The following is an 11,051-nucleotide window of genomic DNA, read 5'->3' on the forward strand; positions in this document are numbered from 1 at the left end:
GCAGACACGCCTCTGACCTGGAACCGCCTCACTTCAGTGCCTCTAACACAGACCCATTCGCACCCACCCACCCTGGTGCATCGGAGTCTGCATTATGCTTGCCCTCTTGGGCACCTGCCTCCCCGTCAGACCAGAGCCTCCCCGTTCACCCTGAGGGTGAACACCCTATTTGTATTTCTAAATCCTCCTAGTTAAGGGCCTCACAGCCTGTCTGACAACTGAAGAAGGAGATAAGAAGAGGGAAGCGGCCCAGTGTCCTGGTTCATCAATCCCTGCCGAGTGCAGGACTCTGACAGCACCCAGAGATGTTGCTTCATGAAGGGCTAAAGGCACAGGCAGGGAAGGCAGGAGCCCCCATGTGCACATGGCCCTGTCCACGGAGCCAGCTGGGTGAGCTGGACTTGGAGGGTCATGTACACCAGCAGGCCAACCAGCCACCTGCTCTCAGCCCCTAGTGCTCAGTGGTGGGGCCAGAACTTTCAGGAAGACTCAGATTGGAGACCTGGGGTTTTGGAGGGCTTCTGACTAGCCCATCTGTAGCCTGTTAGATTCACAGAATGAAATTTGTATGAGAGATCTGAAGAAGGTGACTCATCATTCCCACATTCTGTTCAGTGCCACCAGAGTCCCCTCGTTAGGGTCAGGCCCTCTGCCCCCCTCCCCAGAAAATGTCTGGACCTTCCCCAAGGCCTCAAGGAGGCACCCGCAGAGCAGCCCAGCCCCCCCTCACACTCTGCCTCCCCAGGCTTGTCACCCCGTCTCTGCCTCTCACCCTGGCCCTCCCCGGCTTTCTCCCTTTCCCTCCCTCCTTTCCTTCCATACCGAGTATTTATTTTCAAAACCTCAGAAGCCTTCCAAAGCCTCTGACATTTACTCTTTGGAATTAGAAAGTTTTCTATTTCTTTTTCCCAGAGCGAGGCTGCTGGGTGAGATCCTCCCCACCCCCACCCTGGGCTCCTGTTTGCTGTTCCAGAGGTGACGTGCTGAGGGCAGAGCTGGCTTCTGTCAGCCCAGCACTGACTGCGTCACCTGGCCATTATAAGGCCCCCACTGTGCACCAGCCCCTTCTTATGAATTATTCCATTCAGTGCACTTAGAACCCTGTATAGCTGGTGTTACTGTTTCCATGTGTGAGATGAATGAGCCAAGGTTTGGGGCAGTTAAATAACAAGTCTAAGGTCATACAGCACGTGAGAGGGGAGCAGAGATGAAACCCCACCTCACTGACTCCAAGTCCATTTCCTTCCTCTGTGCTCTGCCTCCGAGGTTCATGGGTGCTGGTGCCCTGAATGACGTGCAGAACTGGGGAAGGCCAAGAGCATAAGGGACACGACATCCAGGCAGAGGGGATAGCAATAACAAAGGCACAGAGGTAGAAACATACAGAGCATGTTTGAGAGGCCACTCACCAGGGCTGGGGTAGGGGAGTCAGGTCCAGGACTAGGAGAGAACCAGGATGGCTGGAGCAGTGGGCTTGGCCTGTGTACTTGCAAGAGACAGAAACCCAGCATATTGTGGCTGAAACTAAAAGGAAAGACATTGCTCATCTGAGCATTCAGTCTAAGGGTGAAGTGGACAGAAGTGAGAGACGGGCCTGACCCCAAGGGAAAAACTGCTGACCAGACCAAAAGAAATGGCAGATCACAAGAGTCAGCACATACCAAGAGCTTGTCTGCATCAGACCCTGTTCTCAACATTCTACATGTATTATCTTATACATCTTCACAACAGCACTGTGGGTGGATATTATTGTTTCCAGTTTACAGATGACCAAACTGAAGCACAGAGAGTTTCAGTAATATGCCCAGTGTCACACAGTAAGTATGTGGCAGAAACTTGATTTGGATCTTGACTCTAGAGAGTTTAGGTCTCAACTGCTGCACTGCCATGCCACACCCTCCTGAATGGCTGTCACGGGTCTGATCATCGTGGCCTGGCACATGCTCTAATCTGGTTTCTTTTCCACACACACCAGGATGCTCTGAATCTTCCCAACCCCTCGGTAAATTAGAGTACCAGAGAATAGCTGGCCAAGAAGCCAAAGTCCCATGTAACACACACACACACACACACACACACACACACACACACACACACACACACACATCTTCAATGGGAGTCTCAACCCTGGCTATATTTAAAGGAGAGTTGAAAGAGCTTTCACCCCAGCCTCACCTCAACCATTCTCCCTTACATCGTCTGACCCACTCACATTTGCCCCTGAACATGCTGACTTCCCACCCCAGGACCTTTGCATACACAATTCCCTATACCTGGAATGCTCAAATGCTCTCCTTTTCAACTGGAAGACTCCTGTTCATCTTCCAGTTCAACCATCCTTGCTTCAGAGGACCCTGATCTGAACTCCTTATGGACAATACTACTCAATACAAAGTTACAGTTTCACATACATTTGCATTATTTAAAGATACAATGCTTGCTTTAGTCTATTCTTTGGGAGTTCCAGAACCACATCTGTTTTTACTCACTGTTGCATTCCCTGTACCCAGCACAGTGTCAACACAGAGCAGCTGCCTGTAGAGACTGGGCAAACCTATGAATGCCGAGTTTCCACAGTGGTCACTGGACATGGATAAGCTCCCTACAGGGGAATATGGTACCTTCATGAGAGATACTCTCTATAGTTTCAGGTGTCCTCACTAGGATGGGGCATTCCAGTTAAGAAGTGGTGGAGGGGACACTTAAGGAGATCCACACTGAGGCAAGAAAAGAAGCACACGTCAGTGTCAAGGTCGAGAAAGCAGAAAGGGGGCCCTGAGGAGGGAGGAAAGATGAAGAAGCCATGGAATAGACCTATCTCCTTCCCTTTCCCACTGCCAGCCCCACCCGATTCCCAGAAACATTGCCCTACTATGCATTCTGCTCACAGCCAAGCCTACTAGCTGCTCCCGTCACATTCTTCTCTACTTCAGTTGGTAATAGAACCTCCAATTTCAGGTGTTTACATGGTTGCCCAGAACAATTGCATTTCCCAACTTCCTCTGCAGCAAAATGTGGTCATGTGACTAAATTCTGTCAATGGCACATGAGCAGAAGCCACGCCCACCCGTGTATATGTGTACGTGCATGTGTTTGTGTGTGTGTGTGTGTGTGTGTGTGTGTAACCTATGGACTATGCCCTAAAAGAAAAGGCCACACCTTTCTCTTACCTTCCTTCCTGCTAGCTGGAATGTGACCATGGAGACAAGCTGTCTTTTCCCAGTGGATGGAGCAATAGCTTAGGAAATGTAAAGCAACTAGATGGAGGGAAGCTGGGTCTCTCCCATGTTGTTAGCTCAGGACTCCGACCCTGGGATTGGTCCATGAGAAATAAATGTTCTTTCTAGCTGCTTAAGCCACTGTTACCTGGTTCTTATTTCCTGTATCTTAATAACATGCTGATGAAGGCAACTGGCCGCACTTCCTGGTAGTTGAAGCTTTCTACACAAAGAGCCCACACATCAGTCACCCAATACAGTATGACAAACCACCCCAACATGGAGCGACTTAAAACAAAAACTTTTCTTTTGTTCACAATTCTGGGGATCAAATTTCAGGCTGAGCCCCTCTGAGCCATTGTGGATGACTTTCTTCATGTCTTTCAGGTCAGATGCTGGTCAGCTAAGCAACCCCATTTCTGTGGCTTGGCACAGGGTGGCTGGCGGTAGGCTGGGACAGCGGGGACTCCTCAGCGGGCTGGCCCGGGCTTGTTCTCAGAGCGGAGACAGGGTTCTGAGACAGAGAGACACGCACAACGGCAGGTGGGCTCTGGCACGTGACTGTTTCCACTGCCTTCTGTTGGCCAGTGCTAGTCAAGGGATGGGGAAGAGACTCCACCTCTTAATGGGAGGAGCTGTTGATATGGACGCAAGGAAGGGGGAGAAATTGAGGCCATGTTTTCAATCAATCTGGAAGAGGTCAACATCTAATTCTATCATGGAGTTTAGGACCCTGGAAGGCCAGAGGCTCTGAAACATTTACTTAGGACATTATCTCACACTTGGGGCTGCGGCACCAAGTGTGAAAGGCTGTGAGGAGGAAGTTCAAGTGGGTCATGAGAGTTGACTTTGCTGGCCACTGCCCCATCTCTTCACTTCCCAGGTATGGAATTCCAGAATCCCAGCCTTGGGAGGAACATCAGAAGTTGTCCCGTCCCTCTCGAGACTCTAGTCCACCAAGAGCTTTAGATCCCCGCTCCCTGCTTGGCTCCTCCCTTATGAGAAATGCCAGGCTGGGGTACAGGCGTGATCCCTGTTATAGGGAGCTCACAGTCAGGTGGGGGCTTAGCCTACGACACCCACACCTAGTTGACAAGCCAGAGCTGCAGTGAGTCAATAAAGGATCAGATGACAACATGGCTCAGCCGGTCCTGGTTGCAGGGAAACTGGAGACGGTGGATGGGCATTTGACCACCGTGTCTGGAAGCCTGTGCCTGAGCTGGAACTCCAGGGAAACCACTTCCTCCCTCTGTGCCCATGGGAAAGGTGCTCCCCTTCTCTGTGCCTCACTGTCTCATCTGTCAAAGGGTGGCTCTCATGAGGAGTGGGGGAGGTACCTTGCAAGAGGCACGCACCACCCTGCCAGGGATGAGGAGAGCACTGGCCATGTGAGTATCATTAGAGTCAAGCACTCGGAACCCCAATGTGTTCTCCTCCAGGGAGGAGTCTCACCTGGGCCGACATAAAATATTCACCCCTCCAGGAATCTGGGGTCTCCTTTGGAGAGGCTCCCTCCCAGAGAGCACTCCAGAGAGTTCCCCGCCTCAGCTCATTCACAGGTGCTTCGGATTTGGCTGCGCCTATCCAGAGATCGGAGGAAGGGGAAGGAAAATGAACTGATGGTACCACTGATGGGAGTGATGGTTATGAACGGCGGACTGTCCGGCCCCCCACCCCATCACACCCACGGGGGACCCTCCAGACAGGCGGGCTCAGGAACTGAGTTCTCTGTACGGCAGGGTGCGCTCTGGCCCCACTCACCAGGTCAAATAAATTCAACATTTAGAAAAGGTGGGCACAGGCCTTCCACAGACACTTCCCTGAAATTCAATGGTAATAAAAGAGAAAAACGGACCAGCTCACTCCAGATAACCACCACCGGAGAAGTCATTATGCCACTCCTGTTCCGAGCCAGGATTCTGGTGGCAGAGGCACAGGTAATTCATCAGCCACAGATTTATGGACTCCTTAGGAACTGCCTGCACCTGTCCTCATCCAGGTTTCTTAGGAGACCTCTATTTAGATTTCATCAAGACTGTTTTTCTCTGTCATCCCTGAGTGGAGAGGTGGGCCACCGTACAAGGTGGTTCAATTGAATATTGATTTGTTGGCACTTTCCCAGCAGAAAAACAGTCCGTTCAGGTAAACCAGTTGTTTCCAGCTTTTCGAGAGCTCCCAAGGGTCTCGGTTTCCCTAACAACTTGTTGAGTTTCTGGTGTCACATTAGGCAAGTAGAGAGCCCAGCTGTGTGATTATTGGGAATAAGTCTTCACCTTGTAGGAAGCACAGCAAGCCTCAGTTTTCTCATCTGTAAAATGGGAATAATAGGAGTGGGACAGTAAAGGCTGTCACTTTCTAGTATTTAGATTTATCTAATATTCAAATGATTTTTTAAAACATCTATTTACTTTTATGTTGAGGAAATAAGATGCAATGGAATTATAAATAAAATTTTTAAATATGAAGAAATAAAATTAATCATCTCATTGGGAGGCAGTGAGGATTAAATGAAATGATACAGTGCACACAGCACAGGGCCAGGCACATACTGAGCGGGCAAAGCCTGCAGCTGCCAGGCTGCTTCAGTTATTGTGGCTGATGATGGTTGTGTCCGTTGGAAATCAAGGTTCTTGTTGTGGTTGTTGGCTGTGTGACTTTGGGAAAGTGTTTTACCCTTTCTGATCTCAGTAAATTTCTCTTTAAAATTAGAATATCAGGAAATTTCTTCAACCTAATAAAGGACATAATAAAGGGTAAATCTACATGTAACATTATACTTAATCATAAAGAGTAAATTTTTCTCCCCTAACATCAAGATCAAAACAGGAATATCTACTCTGGCCACTTCTATTTGACATTGCCCCAGGGGGTGCTGGCAGGGGTAGTCATGGCAATTAAGCAAGAAAAAGAAACCAAGGCATCCATATTGGAAAGAAATAAATTAAATGATCTCCTTTCACAGATAACATGATCTTAAATATAGAAAATACTAAAGGATAAAACTATTAGAACTCATAAATGAGTTGAACAAGATTGCAGGGTACAAGATTAATATACAGAAGTCAGTTGTATTTCTATATACTACAATGAATAATTTGAAAATGATATTAATAAAACAATTTCATTTACAATTACATCAAAAACAATATAATATCTACAAATAAAAATAACATATATATGACATTGGTTTCAACAAGGGTACCAAGATAATTAAATGGAGAAAAAATAGTCACTTCAACAAATAATACTGATACACCTGGATAAACATTTGAATGAAGTTGGACCCCCCATTGAACACCAGGGACAAAATTTAACTCAAAGTGGATCAAGGACCAAATTTTGGAGTTAAAATATAAAACTTTTAATAAAAACATAGGCATAAATCTCTTGACCTTCAGTTAGGGAATGATTTCTTAATGACATCAAAAACACACACACAAAAAGAAAAAAGATAAATTGACTTCATCTAAATTAAAAATTGTACTTCAAAGGACACCATCAAAAAAGTAAAAAGACATCCTACAAAATTGGAGAAAATAGTTGCAAGTCATATATCTGATAAGGGACTGGCATGTAGAAAACATAAAGAACTCTTACAACTCGACAATTAAAAGACAAATAACCCAATTTTTAAGAAGGGCAAAGGTTTTGAATACACCCTTCTCCAAGGAAGATCTATAAGTGGCCAATAACCACATGAAAATATGTTCTTCATTAATCATTAGGGAAATGCAAATCAAAGCTACAATGAGCTGCCATTTCACAGCCAGTAAAATGGTTACAATCAGAAAGGAAGATAATAACAGTGTTGGCAAGGATGTAGATAAATTGGAATCTTCACACATTGCTAGTGAGGATGTACAATAGCAAAGCTGTTTCAAAAAATAGTTTGACATTTCCTTGAGGAATTAAACATAGAGAAACACAGGGGTCGGAAACCTTTTTGGCTGAGAGAGCCATGAACACCATATATTTTAAAATGTAATTCTGTGAGAGCCATACAATATGTTTAACACTAAATACAAATAAATGTGTGCATTTTATGTAAGACCAACACATTTAAAGTACAATAAGTCTCTGAATTCTTTTTAATAACATTGTTATGCTGTTGCTAACCAATGATGAATAAAGTACTTCTTACCATTAATGCGATTGCTGGTGGTGCATGGTTTTGCTGATGGCTTTGTAGTCTGGTTGATACGTGGTGAGGTTAAGCTTCATGCAGGCATTGAGACTTCCATCCATTAAACGTGATCGTAGGTTGGTCTTAACGTTCTTTAGATGTGAGAAAGACTGCTCACATGCATAGGGAGAGCGAATCATTGTCATACAGCAATACTCATATGCTGCAGTGTGTGGTATGTGATGGGAAGCGCGTTCCAAGTTTTGACAATCAGCTGGTCTGCGGGTTGAAGTTTTTTCATTTCTTCCCACTTGTGTTTGCTCGCCAACTCTGCTTGCTGTCGTGCAAGTCTTTCCAAATCTTCATTCAGTGACTTGAACTTATTCACCCACATGTCTGAGGCCTTCAGGTCAGCAGCTTGTAGCTCAAAATCCCTGACGGAGACACCGGGGATGTAACTCAGGTTGGCACTGTTCACTGCACACTCTTGTGAATGTGTGATGAACTTAAAAAGACGAGTGAGCTCACAAAATTCTCCAAAGTGCACTTTGAATGACTGCAGGAAATTAGATGTGAAGGCCACTAGCTGCTGGAGATCAAGATGTTGAGCAGGGTCACTTGCTGTGCATGCATCTTTAAACTCTCCCAGTTTTTCAAAGTGTAGTAAATGACCTGTTTCAATGTTGGCAATGAAGAGTTCCAGCTTGTTTTCAAATGCAAACACTGCTTGTTGAAGGGATAAGACTGTATTTCTGGAGCCTTGCATTTTCACATTGAGCTGGTTCAGATGTTCAGTCATGTCCACGAGATAGTAGAACTTCAGGAGCCACTCAGTGTTAGCTAACTCAGGATGCTCGACGTCTTTCATTTCAAGAAAAGTCCAGATTTCGCTCAGACAAGCAGTGAAACAGCTGAGCACCTTCCCTCTTGACAGCCAATGCACATTGCTGTGCAGAAGCAGACCAGGATCATTATTCTCAACTTCATCCAGCAGTGTTTTAAACTGGCAATCAGTTAAAACTCGGGCAACAATAAAGTTGACCACCCGAATGACCAGCGACATCACCTCACCAAGCTGCTCGCCATACATCCAAGCACAAAGCGCCTCCTGATATAGGATGCAGTGAGAACTTAGGATGGGTCTCTTTTCATGTTCATGAAGAAGCGCTATGAATCCTCTGTTTTTTCCCACCACGCATGGAGCACCATCAGTACACACCGAAATAAGTTTATCCATCGGTAGATTTTTTTCTTCAGCAAACTCAGTGAAAGACTTGAATAAATCCTCCCCTCTTATTGTCTCTTTCATAGGCAAAACAGCAAGACTTTACTCAGGTAGTGTGTCACCGACAGCATACCTTGCAATCATGCTGAACTGGGATAAATGGCTCACGTCTGTTGACTCATCCAAAGCAAGAGAAAAGAATGGTGCTGCATTTATGTCCTTTACTTGTGTTGCCTCAATTTGATTTGCCATCATGATGGTACGATTGCGAACAGTTCTTGCCAACAGAGGCATGTCTTTTATTTGTTTGATTATCTTGTCTTTATCCGAAAAGTTGTCAAAAAGTTCATTGGCAACATCAAGCATGAATGTTTTGGCATACTCCCCATCTGTGAATGGCTTTCCATTTCTCACAATTGCTAAAGCACCAGCAAAGCTAGCCGAATTCCAGTCACCTTGTTGGGTCCAAACACGGAGTTGCTGCTGACTAGCTTGCACTCTGCACAGTAGCTCTTGACATGCTTTCTTCCTGCTGTCCCCCGCTGAATATTTCAATGCAAATGTAGTATGGCGTGTGTCGAAGTGCCACTTTATATTTGACCATTTCATCGATGCAATTTTATCATTGCGTATTAGACACACTGAAGACTGCTCTCTCCACAAAGGTGAATTCCTCTGTCCATTCCTGCTGAAAAGTACAATACTCCTTATCTTTTTTCCTTTTAGCCATCTTCTTCATCAAAAGGGTTTCTGCAATTAGCTAGCTGACTACCTGATTAAAAGGAGCGAAGTTTACTTCCTGACCTCACAACAACCCATGTACATTATGTATTATGCAATAAAAATTTGATGTTGTCCTGGAGGACAGCTGTGATTGGCTCCAGCCACCCGCAACCATGAACATGAGCGGTAGGAAATGAATGGATTGTAATACATGAGAATGTTTTATATTTTTAACGTTATTATTTTTTATTATTAAAGATTTGTCTGTGAGCCAGATGCAGCCATCAAAAGAGCACATCTGGCTCACAAGCCATAGGTTCCCGACCCCTGTAGTAACATATGACCCACCAATTCCACTCCTAGATGTATGCCCAAATGAAATGAAAATGTATGTTTACTCAAAAACATGTATACAAATGTTCATAGAAACAGTATTCCTAACTGTAAAAATCTGGGGGGAAGCACAAATTTCCATCAACTGATGAGTGGATAAGCAAAATATAGTATATTCACACAATGGCATATCATTCAACAATGAAAAGGAATGAAGTGCCGACACATGCTGCAACACGAATTAACTTTGAAACACTGTGCTATGCGCTCACCACAGAAGATCACACATTGTATATGGTTCCTGCTATAGACCAAATCCCCTCCTCCTCAAAAAGTATATGTTGAAGCCTAACCCCAATATTATGGTCTTTGGGGGTGAGGGCCTTTGAGAAGTAATTAACTCCTGAATGGGGTTAGTGCCCTTCTGAGAAGAGACATGAGAGAGATGATTTCTCTTTCTCTCTCTACCCTGTGAGTTCACAGGAAGAAAGTGGCTGTTTGAAAACTAGGAAGAGAGCTCTCACCAAAACCCAAGCGTGCTGGTACTCTGATATTGGACTTCCTTGCATCCCAAACTGTGGGAAATCTATTTCTGTTGTTGGAGCCCCCAGGCTGTGGTATCTGTTACAGCAACCTGAGCTGACTCAGACAGCTCTGTTTATATAAAATGTGTGGAACAGGCAAATCCAGAGAAACATAAAGTAGATTGGTGGTTGCCAGGGGGGCTGGAGAAGGGAAATGGGGACTGACTGCTAACGGGAACAGGATTTCTTTCTGGGGCGATGGAAACGTTCTGCGATTAGATGGTGGTTGCACAATTCGATGAATATACTAAAAGCTACTAACATGTACACTTTAGAAGATTGAATCTTATGGCATACAACTTTTGTCTGAATACAGTTATTTTTAAAAGACTCACAATGACGCTGCTTTCTTGCTGGGATGGAAGGGGATGAACTGAAAGACATTTTCATGTCGTTTCTAGTCCCTGGAACCCCTTCATATCACTGTGGGGTTGGTGACCTTTGTTGCTAACATTTCAGGAGGACGGGAGACGGCTGCTGTGGGCTCTTCACTTCTCCATGGTCTAATGCCTTCACTTGCTCACTCGCTCACTCACTCACTTGCTCACTCATTCACTCACTCACTCACTCACTCCCTCTATGCACTCACTCATTTACTTGCACGCACATTCCTTCATTCAGCACCCGGGAACATTGTGTAAGCTCTGTATAAGCAGCAGCCCTGTCCTCCTGAGCTCTGAGCCTGGCAGGTGAGTAACCCACAGGCACAGGTGAGTGCAGTGCCGGGGGAGGGGTCCAGCTGCCGGACACGTGTGGGGCTGGAAGAGCTCTGAGCTGGGCTTGTCCGCATCGGCCTGGGCGGTCAGGCAAGCGTCACTGAAGAGGTAGAACTAAACTGAGAAGGG

The sequence above is a fragment of the Saccopteryx bilineata genome, chromosome 3, assembly GCF_036850765.1.
Source record: "Saccopteryx bilineata isolate mSacBil1 chromosome 3, mSacBil1_pri_phased_curated, whole genome shotgun sequence".
Lineage (NCBI taxonomy): Eukaryota > Metazoa > Chordata > Mammalia > Chiroptera > Emballonuridae > Saccopteryx > Saccopteryx bilineata.